The 24,883-nt window shown below is 44.2% G+C and overlaps 1 long non-coding RNA gene and 1 other non-coding gene across 2 annotated transcripts in view; one reads left to right on the plus strand and one right to left on the minus strand.

Annotated features, from left to right (window-relative positions):
* Nucleotides 1-20,273, minus strand: part of LOC146783508 (uncharacterized) — a 114,505-nt gene extending 94,232 nt beyond the window's left edge. The window contains exon 1 of the long non-coding RNA XR_014970532.1: nt 20,012-20,273. This is a non-coding gene — a long non-coding RNA (uncharacterized LOC146783508). The remainder of the gene's footprint in view (nt 1-20,011) is intronic.
* On the plus strand, nt 3,368-3,531 carry LOC146783509 (U1 spliceosomal RNA). Its single transcript, XR_014971614.1, has one exon. It is a non-coding gene; the product is annotated as a U1 spliceosomal RNA (small nuclear RNA).
* Nucleotides 20,274-24,883: the final 4,610 nt, after the last annotated feature.

Below are 24,883 nucleotides of genomic sequence, written 5' to 3' on the forward strand. Positions count from 1 at the left end.
GGCAGCAGGCAGTTAGTAACCATGTAATATATGCCAAAATATGAGGATGTTATGATGATGATGAATGCAAATAAAAACAAATAAAAAATAAATAAAAAATCAGAAGCACAAATGAAGGTCTTACTGGATGTAGCAGGATGCCCTTGCATCAAACAGAGAGGTGGTGCTACAGTTACCAAAATGGTTTATATTGTATTGTATTGTAATTGCATTTATATAGCGCTTACTACACCTGACGAGGCATCAAAGCGCTTTTTCAGTGAGTATCACGCTACTCCGGAACCCATAAAGGATTAGTGGTGAATTAGTATAGTAAAGATATGAAAGTAAATTGAGTGGTAGATATGTTAGTCAGATTATTTGGATTGAGAAGGATAGTGGAAGGCTAGAGAAGGGAAAAAAGTGTTGCATTTATATAGTGTGCGCTATCCCTGATGGGCAGTTGAAGAATTTTTTTCGGCAACTAACACGCTACTCTGGAACCCATAAAGGATTAGCGGTGAATTAATATAGTGAAATATGAAATTCATTTGAGTGGTGGACATGTTAGTCTATCATTTGGATTGAAAAGGATAGTGGAGGGATAGAAGTGAGAGATTTCGATTTTTTTGTGTTTGTTTGGTTGTTTTGGAGTTCATAGCAGTAGGAGGAGGCTTGGATGAGTAAATGGGACATGGAGGGGGATGAGTAAAAGAGAGGTGGAGGGGAAGGAGTCAGAGGGAGGGTTTAGAAAGGCTTGTTTTGTTGGATCGGAATAGTAAAATGATGTATGAGATGATGCAAGGAGGGGTGGAGTAGGGAAGAGTCTCAAAGGGGTTATTTTGGCGATCAGAGTAATGGTATGGGGTTTGGGATGAACGAGAGAGTCGAGGTAACTGATATATTGATAGAGGTATAGGGTAAGAAATAAGCTAGTGCATTGGAAAGTGTAGTAGAAAGAGGTTTGAGATGAGTCAGAGTTGAACTAGAGGATATATTGAGAGCAGTATGGGGTGAAAAATAGGGTGGTGCATTTGATATGCTGAATTAGAAGAAAAGTCATAAATAAGTAAAAGTAATAAATATATAGAGCAAATGTGATAAAGATATAGATCCATAAGTACATGGAAGGTACATCGATGTATAAAGGAAGGTAGTATGTGTAGATCAAAGATGCATTAAATAAACTCTGGCTTTCAAGTGTTGTTGTACTTTAAATCAGTTTTATTTATATATATATATATATATATTTTTTTTTTTTTACATCAGTGAAGCAATTGTAGATAAATCGTTATGATAAAAATATTTACTTACTTATGCAGTCACTTACATACATGTTAAAAACATAGAATAATGTAACTATCTGTTATATATGTACATTTGTTAAGCAGAACTAATGAATATCTATATATAATAATTTTTTCAAACATAAGTATTCTACACGTTTTTAACAAAGCAATACATATATATAGGTACATATCTATAGTACATATAAAATGCTTATATACAGAGGGATATGCTGTATATTTCTATCTGTTTGCGTATGGTGGTTATGTGGGTAAGAGCCAATTATAGAGTAGTTTTCTGAAGATAAGGTGTTTATTCGTGGATCTTATGTTGGGGGGTAAAGAGTTCCATAGTTTGGCTGCTTAAACAGAGAATGATGTGCCACCTTTTATTTTTTTCTTGTATCTTGGCATTTTAAGGTGAGGTACCAATCTAGAGTGGAGGCTCCATTGTTGAATGTGTTTGGTGATTTTATACCTGATGAAGAGTGGTCCCATTCCATGTATCGCTTTGTGGGTGATACAAAGCAGCTTAAACGTGGATCTTCTGGCAACCTGTAACCAATGCATGGCTTTCAAGGCAGGGGAGATGTGGTCTCGTGGTTTTATATGTAAGAGTAGTCTGGCAGCCAATTTGTGAATCCGTTGTAGTCTTTTCATGGTCATTAAAGGTGATCCATGGTAGAGGCTATTGACATAATCGAGTTTGGACAAAACAAGGGAGATGGTAGCCTGAACCTTGTGTGGAAATCCCAAATGGGGAAAGATTCATCACAGAGTTTTTATAGTAACAAAGCTTGATCTTGCTAGTTTGTCCACTTGGCCATTTATCGATGGCTTAGAGTGCATGGTCATTCCGAGGTTTCTTACTTCCTTTGACATTTTAGGCGGTTTTCCCAGATCATCAGACTACATGGACGAGCAGGTCATAATGTTTTCAATTGCCACACGTGAGTATTTCCATTTTGGAAGCATTCAATTTGAGATGGCTCCACGTCATCCATTGATCCACAGCTCTGAGACAACTGAAAATTGGCCAATATCCAATGTCTTTGGGGCATTGCAGTTGAAGGAGTATTTGCGAGTCATCTGCATAGTTATAGCACTTGAGGTGAAATTGATTGATCAGTGCCGGTAATGACTTCATGTTGATGTTGAAAAGCATGGGCGAGATAATAGAGCCTTGAGGGACCCCTGCTTTTGTGAAGTACAGTTTGGATGAGAAAAGTGGGGTACAGATGACATTCATTCTGTTGCAAAGGTAGGACGCAATCCAGTTTAGAGCAGTCCCATCTATACCAGCTTCGTGGAGTCTTTGTATCAGAGTGTCATGGTCAACCGTGTCAAAGGCAGCTGAGAGGTCCAAGAGAAGTAGCGCAGCAACCCCGTTCTGGTCAATTGTGTTCTTCAGGTCATCCCAGATGGCGAGGAGGGCAGATTCTGTGCCTCTTCCTGAACTGAATACCATTTGTAAGTCTGAAAGTATGGCATTCTCTTCAATTAATTGTGACATCTGGACAAAACCTGCTCTTTCTATCAGTTTACGAAGGAAAGGTCTATTTGAAATCAGTCTGTAGTTGTCAGGGTAGGCACACAGACCCACTGGGAAAGCCCCAGGTTAGACATAAGTTCAAGGAAGGAGGCGGAGTCCTTACATAAAGGGTGATTACGATGGAAATTGAAGTTCCCCAGAATGGTAATATGGGTATGTATTAGGAATAGTTCCACAACCTGGCCCCAGCTCTCAAAAAGTTGGCCCTTGAGACAGATGGATGGTGTGAGAAGCTGGCCTGGTATATGATGTCCACTTATGTAAGTGGGCACCTTGCACCAGTACAGACACCTTTATGGTGATTTAAGAGGTCTTAGAAAACCTTAGAAAGCTCGCTAAGTGGTAGCTGTGGCGAGTATCCTTCAGGCTTAGTCCAGAAGGAGTGTAAAGCAGCTTGTTTTACCAGAATGCAATCTTATAGTATAGATTAAGTGAAAAAGAACCACACAAGGTATTTATAAAAATATGTATTTATTATATAATACTCTCTAATACATTCAGATAGCTCCTACATGGAGATAAACACAATGCACACAATACTTTGCATAGAATACTTACCTGGCAGGGGAGACACCATGATCACGAAGGTGGTTCTCCCAGGGTGAGGCTCATCCATTGCACTTCGGATGTGCTGACCCCTGCGATGTCCCCAAATGCGGGATACTCCACTGTATAATTTCTGGTAGTGGGGGACTGCATTTGCGCTTTACCCTGATAAAATAAAACAAAAAAAACTTTTCATAGAAATTGAGTAACTTGGCACACAGAGACGATGCCTGGAAATCCGGGATGTGTCGGTGATCGATGCGGTGGCGTCAAGCGGTGCTGCATTAGTTTTCTTCAGCCACGATCCCTCGAAGCGTCGATTCTTGCAGCGGCGACAGGTACTGCGTCGGTATTCTCAGCGGCACGGCGATGCGTGGGAATTCTTCTCGCTCTGTAGAGATGCGTCGGAAAAACAGCCGTAAGAAGAGCGATGCGTCGATTTTTGCAGTTCTTCAAGTTTCTTCTTTCTTCCAGCTCCCAATAAGCAGCAACAACCTCCAGAGGTCTAAAACTGGCACAGGCACCTCTTGCCAGGTCAGAACTCACAGCAGCAGAGTTCAGGGGAGCTGTGGGTGAAGTCTTTGTGTCCATGAGACTTCAGAACAGGAGACCAGCACACACAGGCCCTTGGAAATCTACTTCAAGCAGGGGACACAGCACACAGCAAAGTCCTTCTCCTTTCCTTGGCAAAAACAGCAACTGCAGGTCAACAGCACACAGCAACGGCAGTACTTCTCCTCAGAATCCCCAGCTCTTCTCTTTGGCAAAGGGTCCTCTTGAATTCCAAGGATGATCTAAAGTTCTGGGGTCTGGGCCCCAATATTTATAAATCAAAATCCCTGCGAGGAGCCCGCAGCAATTCCCCGAAGAGCAATGAATCCGGCGAGCAGTGGTATCTTAGGATAAATAAAACCGAAAGTATAGCCGCACAAGAATAGAGATGGCTATCCAGGACTATAAACACCAAAAGTCATAAGGGCATATCAGCAACAACCGGCGATAATTATCGCTAAGCGCACTTAGCGCTAGGATAATTATCGCCGGCTAGCATGGATTTTTATCGCTGAGATAGCGTGCTATCAGCAACGCTTATCTCAAAAGCGATAAAAATCCTAGCGCTAACTGCCAAACGTGAGATTGTCGCTGGAAACCCAGCGATAATCCCCGGAAGTTTGGCGTTAGCTTGCTGATAAGGCCTCACATACTTAGCCATGATATCCACCTTCCATAGGATATCATGGCTAAGTCAGTTTCAAAGCAGGCGTAAGGAAAGTAGTGATAACAGAGGTTATCGCTACTTTTCTTGTCGCTATGCTGCTTTGCGTGAGGCTTGATAATAGGAGAAATATCGCTTAGCGACATTTCTCCCGTTATCCTGGGGAGGAACGCCCACTTTGCATCTCATTAGAGATGCAAAGATGGGTGTTAGGAATTCAGGCGCTAAGGCAAGGTTCCACGCGATAGCGTGACCTTGCTGATATAGCCATAAAATTATCGCTGTTTTTCAGCCAAAAACAGCCGCAAAAGTGGCAATAATATTTTATCGCCGCCTTGTAGATATTCCCCATAATCTCTGACATACCTTGTCCACGACACCAAACACAAAAAACACTCTGAAACTCTGCTCTTGGAATATCAACGGCATGGGAGACAAGACCTCGGACCCGGAACTGCAACTATACTTTCAAAAATTCTACACTATTTCATTGCAGGAAACATGGTGCGAACTACCAATAGAACTGCAAGGATTTAACTCACACCATTTACTAGCTACAAAGAGCGCCGCATTTGGCCATAGTAAGAGGGGTCTTGCTACTTATAGCTCTATAAGGATCATTTATGAAGTGGAGCCACTGCCCCACAACTTAGCGCGCCCCAACGCAATGTAAGCACTTAGAATTATGACACCGGGGGTGGACAAAAACAAACAAATGATACTAATAAATGTATATCTACAACCGCGTGATAAAACCAAAGGCAGCCACCAGCTGGGGGAAGAACTGATGAAAATATTAACGGACGAGTAATCGAACAGCTTGATTATTACTGAGGATTTCAATCTAGACATGTTCAGCAAAACAGTCGACAACAACCATATGGACGAGGACCCATTCGCATGGGACACACTACCACAAGAAAATACTTGCGGAAGACATTCTAAAATATCACAGAAGCTTCTGAGGCCTTAGAACAGCTGGGTTTCCGCACACTAAATGGTAGATTTCCAGGAGATCGCCCACAGGCACCAACATTCCATAATGTAGTAGCAAGTACAACAATCAATTACACTTTTATCTCCCGTCATATGTTCTCAAAAGTAGACGATTACCACATAGGAACCCTAGACTACAGCGATCACTTGCCTCAAGAAATCACGATAAAAGCATTGCCAACAACTCAATTACAGCCAGTAAATGTACCCTGCCCTGAGTACACAACTAATGAGAAAAGAGTAAAATGCAAAACAGACGCCCCAGAAGGCCTTTTGGCTCTTGCAAAGCAACTTCTCGGAGAAGTTCAAGCTGCAGAGCTTGATACAATAGAAAGCTGGGAGACATCCACTAAAAATCTAGGAAAAAAATATGGAGTCAAAAAGGAAAGCAAACAAAACATGAGAACAGTTCGTCCTCAAAACAGACCCTTCACCTTCACCGTTGGAAATAACACACAAGTAAAACATCTCAAAGCTTCCAGAAATCGATCACTTCAGAAATTAAAAAAAGGTGGTCCAGACCTCACGGCCTTGTATGAACTGAGGCAATTAAAAGCCACTCGCAGGAAACTAATCTGGCGCCTCAAAAAAGAAGCAGAAGAGACTCTGTGGGCAAACCTTCTGCACGATATTAAGACCAATAACAACTCGCGATTTTGGCAAAGAATCAATACTTTGGCTAATCCATCGAGCCAAGGCATCAATTCACAAGTGTCCGAAGAGGTTTGGACAACTTTCCACCAACCTCATTTTAACAGAAACCAAACTTGCACAAATATACTTTCGGCCAAATTGGAAGTACCATCGTTCCAAACCAACTCCATCTCTACATCGGAACAGCTATTAACAATCACAAACAATCAAATTTGTAAAAGAATTTCTAAGGGCAAGCGAGAGGGAGCTCTAGGCCCCAATGGGATCCCACCAATATTGTTCAAACTTGATCAAGGATATTGGGCCAAAGCTCTAAAACCGATTTTTGAATCAATCCTGCAAACATCAACAATACCGTCATTATAGAGGGGCTCTATTATCTCTCCGATTTATAAAAAAGGTAATAGGAACGATCAAAAAAACTACCGGTTAGTAGCCCTACCGGATAACGATGCCAAATATTATGCAGGGTTAAAACTACAAGAACTAATGACTATGGATACAGAAACCAAAGCAATACCACCAAATCAAAATTCTGTAGGAACATGGGGACCACTACTAATATCTTAACCCTCTCACTAATATTAGATGCCATACTTGCAGTAAAACAACCCCTGTATATATGCTTTATTGATTACAGCTCAGCGTTTGATCATATAAATAGAAACATACTGTGGCAAAAATTACAAAAGCTGAACATTCCATCTCTACTCTTAAAACAGCTACACACCAACACCTGGGTGCAAGTAAAACTAGGTGCAGGAGATTACTTAACAAAGAAGATCTCCATGACCTCCGGTCTGAAACAGGGCTGCGTGCTAGCCCCAATACTTTTTAATCTCTTTATGGCAGATTTATTAGCCAGGCTGAACAAAAGCAACTCACACTCCCCGTAGCTTGGAGGACTGCACCTATCAAATCTATTCTATGCAGATGATCTTGTGCTCATTAGTCGGACTCCAATTGGCCTACAGCACCTGCTTGATATAACATCCCCATATTCAGAAGACAACGGACTTAGCATTAATCAAGAAAAAACAAAAGTCATGAGCGTGAATATCCGCAAAACAAAGTCACTCCATCACTGGCATCTGGCATCACAAAAGCTGTACAAGAGTACAAATACCTGGGAGTCATCAATGACAATAAAGGGAACTTTTCCGCTCAACGTGAAACCACAAAAAAGAGGGGGATAGTGACAGCCGTGGCACTAAGAAACTTAAAACATAAGATCTCTGGCACAAGCTTCTCTTTCCTGACTAGGGTGATACAGGCAAAACTCATACCATCAATCACCTACGGAAGTGAAGCCATGAGAGGGAGGGATGCAGAAACATTGGATGGCACCATAGTAAGAGCGTTGCGAATGATTTATAGGCTACCAAGATACACATTCCCTGCGCAATTGAGACAGAGACAAGAACTGACCCATATAGGAGCATATATTAAAAGCTGGTATAAAATTAGAAAGGGGAGCCAGAAACCCTAAACACCTACTTATGAAAAGAACTGCAAGCTAAGGAGGCAGGCCCAGCTAGACGCTACCTGGAAGACTCACTCGATCAACTAGGCCTACGAGACCTCTGGGAGACATCGTGGACTTACGTGAGCTTTAAAAAACAAGTTAACAACACTGTCAAAAGAGAGTCCCTTATACAAGACAAAGCCACCTTGTCAGACTGAGCACACGGCTGGTTCACCATTCAGACCTATATCAAAGCCACGCCTCAAACGTACCTTCATATTGGCTTTTCCAAAACCAAAGAGAAGTTCCTGAAATTTCGCCTAGGTATACTACCATCTGCGTACCACCTGCCGTCTCTGTGGGGAAGGGGAGGAGGATATCCTGCACCTCCTAACTATCTCCAGGGAACTATTATAGGAGCGCCGAGTGTTACTTAGACCACTTTTTAACAGGAAAAATATATGGTCTTGCAGACAAGCAGTGCGAGCAAGCTTCTCCAGAGAGGATGTCCAGTTGAGCTCCAGTTTGGTAAAATTCCTAACTATTGTGGACAAAAGAATAAAAAGACAAACTAATCAACAAATGGGTGCTTAACGGCATGACCAAATGAACTTAAAGGGGACTCCGGGCGGACGTGACCATTATCAAAATTGCAGCGGAAGGGCTGATCGCTCAACAAACTAAATGCTGCTGCAACTGTTGTTTTTTAGCTGCACTGGATGGCTCTTGGAAGCCTGCCATTGCTGCATTTACACTTGAAACACGTCCACTTTGGATTCTCCGAATTAAACAAACTAAAAGGGTCCTTGGGCGGCCGAGGTCTTTATCAAAACTGCAGCAGATGATCCGACCGAGCTATAAACTAAAAGTTAACACAATCTTTGGCTTTCAACTGTACTGGAAATCCTGCTATCTGCTATCTTTGCACATAGAACTTGCCCTCTGTTCTCCCTTGCTGTGGACTTTGAACCACAATACCCTAGTGATGTCATTTTGAAAGTTTTAACCAACCTCTCTTCGATTTTATATGCGAAACCATGTTGTTGTAAAATTGGATAATCTGATTTCTTGCTTATTTATTTGTGTTTTGAGTAAATTATTTCAACGGTTTTAATTAATCATGCAAATAAAGTATGTTATGTTATATACAGCAAAATCCTGTGTTCTCTGGTGGCAGAGAAGCCCTGTGCTCAGTCAAACCCAGTTCTGTCCTCCCTGGTGCAGCTTCCTGGCAGGAGGTGGAGACAGCATTGTGGAAGGCAGACCAAGCCCTTTCAGGCGAAAGGAAATCTCCTCCCCCTACTCTAAATGTAGCTCAGGTCTATTCAGCCCAGCCCTGACTCATCCAGACTCTCTGGAGCCACTGCACCTCCCCAGCCACTGTCACCCTAAAGCCAAACAGTCAATACACATCTTAGCAGAGGCACACCGGATGGCTAAGCAAGAAAATGCCTACTTTCTAAAAGTGGTATTTTCAAACACGGAATGTAAAAATCACACTCGCTAAAAGATGCATCTTAACATTCTGAGTTCAGGCGTATCAAACTTTATATTCCTATCTTGTTCCCAGGGGTAGTTATGTTTATAAAATGTAATTAGCAAACTCCCCATTCTATCCTATGGGAACAGATAGCCTGGCAATAGTGAAAAACAAATTTGGCAGTATTTCCCTATCAGGACATGCCACACACAGCAGGGCATGTCCTTCCTTTCACATACACCGCACCCTGCCCGCAGGGGTACCTTGGGCCTACCTTAGGTGTGACTAACATGTAAAAAAAGGGAAGGTTAGGGACTGGCAAGTGGGTGCACTTGCCAGGTCAACATGGCAGTTAGCAAAATGCAAACAGGCACTGCAGTGGCCGGCCTGAGACATATTTTCAGGGTACTCATGTGGGTGGCACAATCAGTGCTGCAGGGCCATTAGTAGCTTTTGAATTACCATCCCTGGCACACTTAGTGCACTTTACTAGGGACCTACTAGTGAATACAATATGCCAATCAAAGAGAGCCAATCATAATAACAATTTACACAGGGAGCACTTGCACCTTGACACTGATCAGCAGTGCCAAAGTGTCCAAAGCATCTAAGCCAGTAAAAACGAAATCCAACACAGCGTCAAAAACACAGGAGGTAGAGGCAAAAAGTCAGATGAAACCATGCCAAGGATGCCAGGTCTAACAGTGTTTGATCTTAATTATGTCCCACGATGAATCTAGGGACCCACCCACAGGTAAGCTCTTAAGTACCATAAGGAAAGGGTTAGGATGATTCAGGGGCCCCTCCCAGGGGAGGCTCTGGGCAGGGGGGAGGTTACTCCCTTTGTCGTTTCACGCCAGAGCAGGAGCCAATGGCTCCCATGACTGGTTTGAACTGGACTATGGACGGGGAAACCAAATGTGCCCCTCATACAGACTTAGTGGCGCTGGAAAGCGCATCCACCCGGTCTCCATACACTAAATCCTGTCTGGGAGGTGTGACAGATGCTTATTGTTCTGCCTTCCCCTACTCGAGCTTGGCTGAGCAGCAGGAGGGCAGAAATGAGTCTCTGGTCGGCAGCAACCATTTTGTGCTGTCCGGGTCTAGAAGGTTTTCACCGGGAACACTGAGAGCCTAACAGAGGGCTCTTCCAGTGCCAGGAATCATACCTCCCACATCCTTTACAAGGACAAGGAAGAAGGGATTACAGGATCAGTGCAAGTGTTTAAGTGGAATCCAAGGCAGTGCTTGACTTTGTTATTGCAAACATCCAGCGTAGACTGACAAGTTTAGAGTCTCGATACTGTGCATGAGACTAGGTCCTTACAGGGCTCGAAAAATCCAGTCTCCTGCTTGCATTTGCAAGCCATATTTAATTAGGACAAGCTATTTTTAGTTCCTACTCGCACCTCAGAGCAAATATGACAAGATACCAAGACCCAAAGGAATCCCCATTGCTCACAAAGTGAATGAGCAATAAAAATGCCTCTAAATCCCCTCAATGTGACACACCTGCTGGGCCCCCAGAGACAGAGGTCAAGTGCATTACAGTTAACCCGAGTAGATGCTTCAAGTTTGAAAATGTTATGACTTTTCCAGCCCTGCCTTACCATGGCCAAACTCTGATCTCAGAAGCAACAGCATCCTTGGCGGCATCCAGGCGCTGACTTCGGTGTACCCACTATGCGCATCCATGCTGAGGTGTATATTGAGGTAACTAAGTGCTCAAAAAGAACTCGACTGCTATCAACCAAGATGGCGGTGCGTTACGGACAAGCAGGAAGTAGAAGAGCAAAACTTCCTTTAGAACCCCGGCGCCCTCTCCGCACAAACAGGCAAGGATGCTGTGACAGACCTGAAGGTAACGGCCAAAAGCAAAATAAAGAAGTCCCATCCACCCAACACAGACCCCACGAAGAAAGTAAGTTATGCAACGATTAAAAAGTAATGCGCAATGCATCAATGCAGCAATTAAGAACAGTTACTCGATGTGTTGAGCCTGGGTCCGCCATGGCTGAAGTTTCAGGCTGGGTACAATTGCATTGGTGTGGCTTAAATTCCATGATGGTTATACACAGGGTCACTGGAATTATGAGACAGCGAAGGGCCAAATTATGCGGCAGGTTTGGCTAAATTATGCAGCAAGAAAAGCCAAATTATGTGATGTAATGCAGCACATTTTTCGATAGTATTACTCCATTGTTTTGTCATTTTTACACTTGTTAAAACTGTCCGGACAAAGGTTGCACCTAACTGGTACCAGCTTAACACCCAAACATAGCAAAACATCAGAAATGCAACCAGTGAACGTTTGGAAAGGGTCTTCCACTGCGCTGCAACACGTTGTTGCGTTCTTAGTAACTTTGAACCGTTTGTGCTAGAAACAATAGTTTTTTATTAAAATCTACAGATTATGCAGCAGATGATGGATTATGCTGCAAATGCGGTTGATCCCTATTTATGCAAAAACGTCTCAGCCGCTCAATCGCAGAATTCCCGAGCCCCTGTTTATACATGTGTTTATCTATTATCTGTCTGTTGAATAGAAATGGGCAAGTTAAGTATCATTTTATATGACTATCTAAGCTGGAACATCACTAACTTGTAGGACCATTAGTATTGGATTTCATCAACAGCAAAATTAGTAATTATGGGGGAGTAGGGGATTAATGGCAATGTCATTATCAAGAGGTCTCGAGTTAGATTCTTATTATTGCTCATGTTTTCCTGTGACCAATTTGAGAAATAATGTTTGGTTTGCATTCGGGGGTGCATCCTACTTGAATGGTCCAGATATTTGGGATAGGCTGACTATGAATAATTTCCTTTTGGAATTGGGTCAAGTGCTGTTATTAGGATTGCATTTGATCAGAAGCGAAATTTGACACTATGGCGGGGAAGGGATTACATTTCGGACTACCAGAAAGAGGTTCAGAGTTCGATTCAGATGTATACTCAGGCGATGGAAGGAGTGAACTAGAGAAACGAGGACCAAGGGGCATATCAGCAACAACCGGCGATAATTATCGCTAAGCGCACTTAGCGCTAGGATAATTATCGCCAGCTAGCGTGGATTTTTATCACTGAGATAGCGTGCTATTAGCAACCCTTATCTCAAAAGCGATAAAAATCCTAGCGCTAACTGCCTAATGTGAGATTATCGCTGGAAACCCAGCGATAATCTCACGTAATGTGGCGCTAGCTTGTTGATAGGGCCTCACAAACTTAGCCATGATATCCACCTTCCACAGGATATCATGGCTAAGTCAGTCCTGAAGCAGGCGTAAGGAAAGTAGCGATAATAGGGGTTATCGCTACTTTTGTTGCCGCTATGCTTCATGGCGTGGGGCTTGATGATAGGAGAAATGACGCTTAGCGACATTTCTCCTGTCATGTCAGGTCAGGAACGCCCACTTTGCATCTCATTAGAGATGCAAAGCTGGGCGTTAGGAATCCGTGCGCTAACTCAAGATTTCACACATTAGCGTGAGCTTGCTAATTAGGCGATAAAATTAGCGCCGCCTTGCGGCCGAAAACGGCCGCAAAAGCGGCGATAATTTTCTATCGCCGCGTTGTAGATATGCCCCCAAGTTGAATAGTTTATAAAATATTTGTTTACTTATGTCTGTGTATTAAGAAGTTAATGATGATTTACAAAACTATTCTAAGAACAATGTTTTGGACAAGATTATTCGCATTGTGATTTTGGTTTGGAGGTTTTCAACATAAGAAAGGTTCCTGGTCACTCTCTCATCAGGTCAGCGGTGCAGCTTTATCAGTGGAGGCTGCCAGCCAGACAAGTGGGTGTTCGATCCCATGGAAGGAACTAATACGATCATGGTTTCTTTAGTTACTTATTTGTTATTGATGTGTGAAGTTCGAAGAAACCATTACTTACTTCTAGGCAGATTTCCATTCTAAAGATTCGCTCAATTGTGTAAATATTTAAATTACTGAATGAATTTAAGAAATATCCAAGAGTTCTTTGCCTCATACAATAGGGTTGGAATTTGAACAGGATTTTTAGTTAATAATTGTGGATAAACCAGGTAGTGAACTCTGATTTCCGAGGTGTGATCGAGTGGGAACAATTTGGCGGGCATTCTGAATACTATATAAATAGGCAGACAAAATGGCAGTCTCTTAATAAACATCAGGGTTGTATCTAGACCGGTCTTTCTATTCTCTCTGTTACTCGCACTAATAGTAAAGATCATGTCCAGAGTTAGAGAAACATTAGATTTTGTGATTAGAACTTCTAGAAAAATACGGGGGCAGATTTACAAGGCCCTTGCTCCACTTTTGCGCCGCCGTTGCGTCACTTTTGTGACTCAGCGGCGGCGTAAACCATGCGCCACGTTGCGACTTATTTACAACGTGGCGCATCTAGGCAGATGTGTCACTTTGTAAAGCCCTGCGCCACATGAAACCTGCGTCAGGTTTCATGTGGGTATTCTGTCGCAGGGTGGGCGTTCCCTCGCAGGAACGCCCAGTAAAACTGACGCAGTGAAATCTACAAGATTTCACTGAGTCAGCTTTACGACGCTGCTGCACCAAATTCTTACGCCTGCTTGAAGCAGGAGTTGCGTCGCGCTTGCAACGCGACTCCAGCAATGCGCCACCTGTACGCAACAAGATGCGTCACGCATCTTCCCCTCCATGCACCATGGTGCGCCGCATTGTAAATGCGACGCATCCGTGGTGGCGCAAGGGGGGGATACCATGACGCATCTGTTCTGACGCATCCCTGCTAATTTGCAGAGAAGCGCCAGAAGTTGTAAATCTGCCCCACGGTCTTTTATATCATCAATTTTATTTTCTCTTAGATTCCGGTATCATGGGGTTAAGCAGCACACAGAATTGATTTTAAAATAAAGTACTTTTTGATTATCACAACGTGAGGCGAGTGGACTTCTTTCAGAGTAAGATATGACTGGGAAATTTGCGTTGAGCATAATTATCAGTGATATGGACTGTTGGATCAATTAAGATGTATGATCATTATTAATTTGTTTCAACTTTATTTAATGGTATTTAAGAGGGTTGTTAAAAAATTGTGTGAAGGCAACACATATCCGTGGGGGTTTAGACAGCATCCAAGAACTAAATGGTGTCCTCACGTTAGTAATGATCATTTTTCATTTACAAACTTAGATATACGTGCATTACTAATTAAGGTCTCTTTATCAAGTAATAATTTGTTAAGATAGAGGGGAAAAACCAGTGAATGGTGAGAAGCCATTACTATTTAAGTAACCTAAGTGAGGTGAGTTAATTTGTGCATGTTATTTTTTGCATATTCATTCAGATTGTAGGATAGTTCGGAGTGGTACTAGTGTTGTTAGTCCATTAACTCATTCTTTATGAACCCAAGCAATGCATTTTAAGGATACAAATTTAAGTATGACTCTTCTCATCAGAGAATGCATTGGTATTTTATTGAACGACTCTATGAATTACATCATGTTAATCAAATTTATTTTGTAATTGTAGCTATTAACAGATCCTTAGATGATATATATTGATTGGGTATGCATTGTGTTTCCTCTCAATATTTTAAATGTGACTGTTTATTCCAAACAAGAAATATTGTAAATATTTAATAAGTGTAAACCAAAGGACCACCTTAATCTGTGTGATCAACAGTGCCATGTTCACAAATGATTGATGTAGGAAGCTGGGTTTCTGTTGCAGTAACCCCCCCACTTTTTGCTAGACTACTGATGCCCTTTGACTTGATGTGCCGTGGGTCCCTGCCAATTAGGTTCCTAGAGCCTGTGTTCTTTCCCAAAACTGTACCTTGTACCCCCAATTGGCACCTCTCTAGCCACATATCAGTCACTTGTAAAAGGTACCATGGGTACCAAGGGCACTGTGGCCAGGGAAGGCCTCTAAGGTCTGCAGCACTTATTGTGGCCCTGTACCTTGGAGGCCCTGTACCTTTACACACACACACACACACTGCCATTGCAGGCTGCGTGTTGTGGTGCAGAACAAAGTAAAGAGTTGACATGGCACACATCCTTGTGTGCCATGCCACAACCAACAGCGCTGGCATAGTTCAGCCATCCCTCTAGCTGGGTGCACTATACCAGTGGTGAGGGTACAGGTGCATGAGCCTTGTACCTCTTTATTGTCTAGACCAATTCTTAAACATTGTACGTGCAGTAATGCCATTAAGAGTATATGGTGCTGGGAGTTTATCATTACGAACTCTAAAGCACCATAATGGCTTAACTGAAAATTGGGAAGTTTGGTATCAAACTTCTCAGCACATTTAACCTACATGGATGCCAGTGTGGGATTTAATGAACAATTCACTCAGAGGGCATCTTACAGATGCCCCCTGAAAAGCGACAAGCCTCTGCTGGGGTCTCTGACTGGTACACACCAGCCTGCCACCACGAGACATGTTTCTGGACCCCTGGGGTGGAAGCCTTCGCTCCTTGAACCCAGAAACAAATCCTTTCCTGGGCGAAGATGGTCACACCTCCCCAGGCCACGAAGAGCCATCTGTGGCAGGTGAGCTTCAAAGGCCTTGCCGCCTTTGTAACGTGACCCCCCCCCAGCCTCTCCTGCTATCAGGAGCAGGCCCCCTTCCTGTCTCCCCTCTTTTTCAGCGGGAAAATAGGCAGCCCAGAAGGTGTGCCCACCACTGCCAATCTCACCCCTCAGGTGGGGGGGGAGGTGTAGCCCACTCTTCAGTGCTCACCATCTTGCAGATGACAGGCACTCTCCAATCAGGATTAGGGATTGGGTCCATTCCTCCACGTAGGGTGAGCACACCAAGGGTGTAGTCACCCTAAGATGGGCTACTGACCTCGTGACCCCAAAATGCCCCCTAAATACAGGATTTAAGGGGCAGCCCTGAACTAAGAAGACAGATTCCTGCAACCTAAAAAGTAGGATGCAAGGAGACGCCCAGCAAAGGAGACTGCAGAGAAGAACTGACTTGGCCACAGCCCTACCGGCCCGTCTGCAGTTTCCAGAGATCCTGCGCCAAAAGTCGCCTTGTCCTGCAGCCAGCGACCTCCAGAAACCCTGAGAGAACTGACTGCCTTCAACAAAGACCGGATCTCCTGTGAACAGCTCCTCTGTTCAAAAGAATCACAAAGAAAGACCCCAAGCCTGCTGAGGACAAAGAAACCTGATGTCTGGAACCACCACTGCACCCGACTCCTACGACCCAAATCCGGATGGCCCACCAGTCCTAGCGAGGTCCCCAAGCACTCCAGAGTCCGAATCCACCGTGGGTTTACCCCTCCATGACTCCCCGACATCGTTTGCAGCCTCTGCACGGATATCTCCCCAACCACGATTGGTCCGGTAAAGTGAAATTTGACCTCAAAAGACACCCCTGCATTTAGCCGCCCTGCACCCTGGAGAGGAGAAGCTGAGGTGCACCTACACTAACACTAGTCTATGAATGGTGGATGGGCTTCTATCTTGGAAGTAGTAGTTTTTCCTTTAGGAACTATAGGTTTAAAGTCCCATATGGCTGCTATTTGGATAAAGCAAGAAGGAGAAGGCATAATCCTCACCTTCGTGTCCTTCATAGAACTGAAAATTCTGGTTCACGAATGATGTACATTTTTGGATTCATCATCCTATCTCAGTGCTGCTGCACTTCGACGCAAAGGCTTTTGCGTGATAAAAGTACATGTAGTATTCATGCGCTTAAGAGTACGTGAAAATACTTATTTTCCTTTAGATTTGCTGGATAGAATCTTATTTTACTCAGTCTGAAGTTACTGGTTGAAAGTTTAGCACTCTAGAGCATATTCTTACTCTTGTGTTATGAGATTTTGAACAGTCTTGGCCCCCCCACTGACGTAATGGAGTCTGTAGTGTTCTACTTACTTAGGTGGAATTCTCATGCGTAATGTTGCATGAGGATTCCGTGCTGCGAATTCGGTGGGTGACAGTTGGTAGTTGTTGGACTTGGCCCTTTTTCCCTGAAATTTTTCGCTTTTGTGGGAAATCGCATGTTATGTGAATGCAAATATTGAATACTGTTCAAAGATGTATGCAGACTGAGTTTTCCCATTTACACCTAAAGCTATTAAAATGGATGCCATGGCTGTGTGGTTGTGCCATCTGACTGAGCTGGGTTAACAGTCTAGTCGTTATTTCCCAGCAACCCCAGCTTTTGGAGGGAAGCCTGGCACCCAGGGTGCTCAACCCCCCCCCCCCCCAGGCCAGTTAGAACCAGTTTCCCCAGACGCTTCTAGAAGCTTCTAGCACTGTCTGGTAGGTGGGGTGAGGGGCGTATAAAGGGCGGAGCTGGGCTGCCATGTGCTCAATCAGAGGGTGGACCTGGTAGAGAGGGGACCTGCTGCCAGGGGTTACCGCCACAGGGGCCTGTGTGCTGGGCCCTGAGCTTACCTACACCCCTCCACTGTCCACAGGGCGAGGGGAAACTATAGTTGGGGCGATGCTGACCTGGAGGAACCTCCACAGGAGTTTTAGGCGGTAGGGCCTAGTCAGGGACCTAGGTCGCTGGAAGTGACAGGGCTTAGGCGCTGCCTTTTAAGTTGAGTGAGAGATCCTGAACGAACCCACTGATCTGGCCCGGCGGGAGGATAACCCAGGAACAACCTACCAAGCCAGACTAAGAACTATCTAGTCACCAACTCAATCTACCCTCCCCCCCTCAAGAAACCCTCAACCAAGGGGGCAGGAGCCAGCAAGCGCCTCGTGGGACCCTGACTGCAGTCCCGGCGGAAAGACGCCATATTCCAGCTGCCTGCGGAAGGAGAGCGCTGTATTCGGTGGGCGCTACATTTTAATTGACTGTGCTCTGCTGGTGAGTGCTGCAATCCCAGCTGCCTGCCCCCCTCTAGCTGGTTCTGCTACTGGCGTGTGGCCTGCCGCCTCCCAGCCTGCCTGCCCCGAGCCAGGGCGTCACTGTGGGAGAAAGGGGGCGATAGGCGCCGAACACATCGCACCCCCCGAGCTGTGGGCCAGCCCTTAATTTCTGCCACCCCCGTCAGGGGTCCCGAAACGCACCGAGTAGATTGTCCCCTCACATTCACGGGGGCCCGCGGGGAAGACCGGGGCCCCGCAGCGACTGAAGTCGTCCGCGCGATGCAGGCCGTAGCTGGGAGAGGGCTGCCAGAATCCCCGGGAAGGCCTCGTTAGGCCGAGACGTCTTGCCGAGGCCGCGTAGGCCCGAAGCCAAAGACTCCAGTCACCTGACGGGGGCGGACTGCCAGACGCCGCCCCCGCCGCTGTGCTATTCGCTAACTGGGCCACGCCCCCGCAGGCCGCACTGCCATTGGCGGCTGCGGGCGCGAGCCTCGAAAACCTGCAAGGAAATCCCCGAGTCCCCCGGCACCAGAGGAGGACCCAGGACCGTTGCCTAATCCCCGCGGAGCTCCCCTCGACCCGAACTCCGCCGGGGGCTACACACGGCTGGCGGGAGGGGTTCTAGGACGAGCGAGCCCCCGCCCGGCAGAGGATTGCTGCAAATGACCCGTGGAGGACCGCCGGCACAGGTAACCCCTGGGGAGGCGGGCGGCGGGCCGGAGAGAAGCCCTGGACCTGCCCCTCCCCCGGGGAAGTTCTCCTGGAACCTGGTGGGCCCCACTGGCCCCGAGGAGGGGAATAAGCTGGCCTCCGGCCCCGTCTTCTGGCTCCGTGAGGGGCTAATTAACGTCAGGAGACGCCGGACCTTGTGGGGCACCGAGAGTCCGCCCAAGTTGAATTGGCCCCTGTAGGGCTCTGATGTACTGCCAGGTAGAGCGCTTGAGTTTTGACAGAGTAAGGCTCTGAGTCCTTGCTACCTCTAGCGCCCTGTGTATTTGCCCTGTCTAGCGCTAACGACCTGCAATGTCTCACGCTCCGGTGAAGCGCAATGTCTAGCGCTGTAATGGCTTGTAAGGTTTAACGCTTCAACGACCTGCAATGTGGACCGCTCCAAAGGAGTACCCAGTTCAGCGCTCTGATTAAATGCCCTGATTGAAGGCTCTGATTAGAGGCGCTATTGTGGAGAAGTGTGGCTCAATGGTTAGAGTGGCAGACCCTGATGCAGAGTTCTGGCCCGGGGCCAGAGTTCAATCCCCCGCCTCGGCGGGTCTTGGATTCAATTTCCTCGGACCTGATAATTCTTGCCTCGGTGCCTATTCTAATCATGGGTCCCATGCTGCAACTCTGGGCAATAGCTTGCTTAATCTCCACAACGGCCCCAGCAGCACTGGGATGCCTGGCTTCACCATGGGGGTGCCCAGGAGTGGACATTTCACAGGGAAAGGCCAGGAAGGGTTCCACAGCGGTATGAGTAAAAGCGCCAGGATACCCCGTTGGGGGTGGCAGTGCGCTATACAAGTACATTTACATTTACATTGAATTGATATGTGCAGCGCTTTGTTTAAGATGCCATGTTTGAGGCGCTATGAATTGCTATGTGCAGCGCTAAGCTTCAGTGCCATATTCTGAAGCGCTGTTGATTCGCTATGTGCAGCGCTTTGCATAAATGCTGTGTTTGACGCTCCCCAGGATCGCCAGGTGCTGAGCTTTGATTCCATGCCAGGTTTGGCTGTGTTAATGAACTGCCCAAGCTATTCCTAATGAAATGCTTTTGATCCTAATGTTGATCTAGATAAAACTGGTTTTATTCAACCTACTGTGTTGTGTCAATTATTGCGTGCGTTTCCTGTCTCAGTGGATGTGTGTGCTGTATGGTCACTTTACACGTAAGCCTTTGGGTGCCTACCTGCTCGAGTCACGTTACCCCCATAGGGCCTGGTGACCCCCGGTCCTACATTAGTGTTTTGCTTGCTTATGGTGGTTGTCAAGCTACCTCCTTTATACACACAATAAACGTGTGTCTTCTTACCTCACGTGTATGGCGCTTCTTTACCACATGGATTTGGTGGCGAGTGGGAAAAAGAGGTAGTCTTCACCCTTCTCTTAAATTTCGGAAACTTCGGAATCTTTGACGTAAGGACCTCTTTCTTCTGTCGATGTGGTTTGGATCCCGCTTCTCAAGACGATGTTAGGAGTGTGATCGGCAGAATCGAGAGAGCGTGAGTCCTTTTCTAAAGATTTTTGCCTGTTTTGGCAAATCTGCAACTGTTCCAGTATTGCGCACGTGCTCATCATCATCATCTGCCTGTGTGAGCTTCGCGTTGTGACGTTGCACGTCTTTAGCGGCCATTTTGTGTTGGGTCATTCAGCTTTGGATATTCAGTCTTTAACGTCAGCACGTTTTTCACGCTTTCGCGGCCTTCTTGCTTTGGGCTGCACTGAAGTAAAACTTGCGTTCGTCTAGTGCAAAACGTTAATTAGCCTGCGTCTATTGGTGACAGGCACACCAATCAGAATTTTGGAAGTGGATTGACCATATTTGTTCCTGCTGGCCTGTATTTCGGTGACAGGCACACATTGGTAACTTTAATATTTAGGTATTCTCCACTCTGTTTTGTTATTTATGGTTTTTTTTGTCTTTTTTTGGAAACCGTTCTGTTTTTGTTGCATTTATGGCAAATATTGCAGCACCACCTCATTTTCTACAAGTAGCTGGAGAACCAAAAATGGAATCGGAGTTGTGGTATCCCACGTTTTTGGCATATGTAGAAGTTTTAGAGGAAGAAGAATGTTCTGCCAAAAGGAAACTTGAACTGCTTAAGCATTGTTTGGGTGGTGTCGGTTTGAAAGAATTCAACAATCTTCCACTTGTAGAGAATGCGGGTGATATGAATGTGTTTGATAAAGCTATTAGAACATTGGGTACTCGTTTTGGAAGGTTCAAATTTTATTCATGTGCTCAGAGAGAAGAGGAGTCTATAGAAGACTAAGGGGCATATTATCAAGACAATTATCGCCGCTTTAGAGGCCGTTTTTGGCCGAAAAGCGGTGATAATTCTATTGCAGTATTAACAAGGACACGCTAACAGGCTTTAGCGTGTGTTTCCTTGTGTTAGCACCCGTTTCACTAATGCCTTGCATCTCATCGCTAATGAGATGCAAAGTAGGCATGCCTCACATTCACTACATGGGAAAACATCGCTAACGCAGCTTCGCGCTATTTACAACGATGCCCCATGCCTTCGTAGCGACAATGAAAATCGTGCTAAGAACGCATTAATGCTGGATTCTAACGTCAGAAACATTTCTGACTTAGCTATATTACCCTATGGGAGGTGGATTGTCAGGCTAAGTCCACCATGGCTTATTATCAAGGAATTCCCTATCGCTAAAATATTATCGCTGTATTACCAGCGATATTCCAGCATTTAGCCGCTTTCACTGGAATTTTTATCGCCTTGGAAATAGCCGTTGATAATGACGCGCTGTCTCAGCGATAAAATCCAGCGATAGCCGGCGATGACTAAATTCGCGCTAAGCGCGCTTAGCGATATTTATCGCTGTCAGTTGATAATATGCCCCTATGTATCTGAGCTACATACTTTGGCTGGATCTTGGGCATTTGAAACTATAACTTACGAACAAGTTTTACAAGACCAAATTATGATGAAGACTAAGAGCAAAAAAATTCAGGAAAGACTATGGTTGGGTACAGAATCCTCTTTAAGTGTGATAGTTAATATAGCTAAGGGTATTGAACAATCTGAAAAATGTGTTAGTGAGATTGGAAGTCAAAATGTCCAAGTACAAGATACTGGGTCTGAGGTTGCAGTTGTGAGAAATCAGATGGGGTTTAAGAAGAATCCTATTTTTCTTGTCAAAAAGGTGGCCGATGTCAAAACTTTTGATAACAAAATTTGGAGGAGAGGAAATGCAATTATTTGTTACAGGTGTGGGAGTCCAAACCATGAAGGAAGTTTCAAAGGTTGTCCTGCTTGGGACAAAGTGTATGTGAAATGTAAGAAAAGAGGTGATTTTGGGAAAGTTTGTAAATCACTTCCTATCCTAAAGGTGCACGGAGCAAGTAGTTCCAAAGCTATCTCACCAGCACTGGAGGTTTTTAAAGCTAAGGCTCAATCAGCAGCCCTTTATGGTGCCGAGATATGGGGATACTGTAACTCTACCAAATTTGCGTTGATTGAAAATAATTTTGTGCGTAGACTACTCAAAATACCGACTCGTACTCCCGTTGTCCCCTTGTTTTTAGATATCAATCTTAAAAGAACAGAGCACTTAGCTTCATTAAGACCACTATTGTATTGGATCAGGGTATGGTCAACCCCTGAGCTGAGAGATTACAAGGTTGGTCTGATTGAACTAATTAAGTTGGATGTGTATTTGAAAACCCCATGGTTGAAGTATATTTGCACGTCGCTTAAGAGATTAGGGCTCCTTAACTTTTGGGAGGAGCCCCACAATTTGACCCAGTCTTCCAAAAAACTCCTTAAAGATACCTTTTGGTCCCATGTTAATGGTGAAATAATTCTGGGCTCTCGCATTGGTATTCTGTCTCAGAATTTTTTAAACGTAAAAGATTCACCTAACTTTGAGGAATTTATGGATGAGATTGCCCCCCCCTCTAGCAAAATCTCTCTACCTACAATTTAGGTATGGGGTGTTATTGATAAATTCCTACACATGTAGGTGGGCTGGGGAAAATGGTTCGGATGCGTGTATTATGTGTTCTCTTGGGGCCAGGGAAGATATTCCCCACATACTTTTCTTCTGTCCAGTTTATAAGAAACCGAGGACCTCCTGGATTAAACCCCTTTGTAGAAATATGGGGGTTGAGTCATACAAAGTAGCGGAGCGCATATTAAAATCTAACCCCTCTCAAGTGATGGTATATGGTATAAGTAGATTTTTATTCAATGTGTACATCATTAGGAAACGTTCCGTTTACAAACTGTAATTGCAGAAGGAGGAATCAAGGATTAACCTTGCTTACAGTTTTAATCTATTAAGTCTACCTCAGCTTTTAGCATTATTCATTTTATTGACTCTGGCTTTTAGTTAATTTAATATGCTTATTTATATCTTATCTGGTATTGCTTAATCATGGAGAAATATTCACCTTTATCAATTGTATGTAATTTGTATGTCATGACCCATATGTATTGTTTGTTCATGTATTTTGACTTTTATGGCTATATATAGCCGAAATAAAGTATTGACTATGACTATGTAAATCATTTCAAAAAGTCAATCACATTTCTTATGATGAAAAAGAAACGTCTTCTGATGTCAAGTCTTTATTATGTTTGGGTTACAAAGGTTTTCCCAGATGCATGGTGAAGATTGACAGCAAATCTGTTTCAATGATGGTTGACTCATGTGCTTGGTACAGCATTATTGGTAAGATGTTATTCAATAAAATTTGGGGCCAGAAAAAGTTATCTCCACATGACATCCAACCTGGGGGGTACTCAGGTCATAAAATTGATTTAGAAGGTTTTATTGTGGGCAGATTTGGAATTTGAAGGCATTAGAACCAGAGGGAAAGAGTATGTTGCAACTAAGGGAGTGTCTATCTTGGGTTGGCCTCATCAACAAGAAACGGGTATAAGACTTGACCCCGATGCTACACCACCTGTTTATGTCGTTAGTACTGACGGCGATGATTTTGTTAATGGTGTAAAGGAAAGATTTCCTAAACTTTTTGATGGAACTTTGGGTAAATATACCAATTTTAAACATAAAATTATTCTTAAAGAAGATGCCATTTCTGTTAGGCATAAGGTAAGGAATGTACCTTTGGCATATTGTGACAAACTTAAGGTCATGTTAAAGGATTTGATTGATAAGAAAATTATCGAACCTGTAGAATCTTCACCGTGGGTTTCTCCCATTGTTTTATCCATTAAGGGTCAAGGAGAGCTCCACTTGTGTGTGGATTTACGCAGCTTAAACAAAGAGATATGGGTTGACAAACATCCCTTTCCTAATATTCACAAATTAATATCTACATTGTCTGGTGCTCCTGTTTTCTCCACTATTGATTTAGTAGGTGCCTACCATCAGATGGAGCTACATGGAGAATCCAAACATCTTACTGTGTTTTGTGACTCCGGAAGGCATGTTTCAATTTTCACAAATGCCTTTTGGTTTGGCGAGTGCTGCATCTATTTTTCAACGGGTAATGAAGGAGGTTTTAGAAGGCAGTAAAGGAGCTATTGCTTTTCAGGATGACATTTTGATTTTTGGGAAAACATTTGTAGAGCATGATAAGAATTTGGAAAATGTTTTGGCAAGAGTACAAGATAAAGGTTTAACTTTAAAATGTACAAAATGCAAGTTTAGACAGAATAAAGTTGAGTATCTGGGCCATGAAATTTCTAGCGAAGGTATTAGGCCCAAACTCAACCATGTGCAGAGCATTTCTGAAGCTCATGCTCCTGTGACTAAGGAGCAATTGTTGTCCTTTCTTGGTTTGGCCGAGTTTTATGGCATATTAGTTCAAGATTACTCTACAAAAGTGCATCCTTTAAGACAATTATTAAAGAAAAATGTACAATTTATTTGAGGTAAAGACCAACAACTAGCATTTGATGTTCTCAGGAAGGAAATTGTTTGTGCTCCTTTTTGAAAATCATATCTTGTTGGCAAGGAGTGCATTGTGTCTGTGGATGCCAGTAGTGTGGGATTGGGTGCAGTACTCATGCAAAAGGATCGTTCTGGTGAATATGTTGTGCCGTATGCCTCAAGAATGCTGCGAGATTCAGAGTGTAGTTATTCTACTATTGAGAAGCAGTTACTAGCCTATACTTGGGCGGCTCAACACTTTCCTCAGTTTCTATGAGGAACCAACTTCAGGTTAAGAACTGATCATAAGCCTCTAATT

Source organism: Triturus cristatus, chromosome 11 (assembly GCF_964204655.1).
Source record: "Triturus cristatus chromosome 11, aTriCri1.1, whole genome shotgun sequence".
Classification (NCBI taxonomy): Eukaryota; Metazoa; Chordata; class Amphibia; order Caudata; family Salamandridae; genus Triturus; species Triturus cristatus.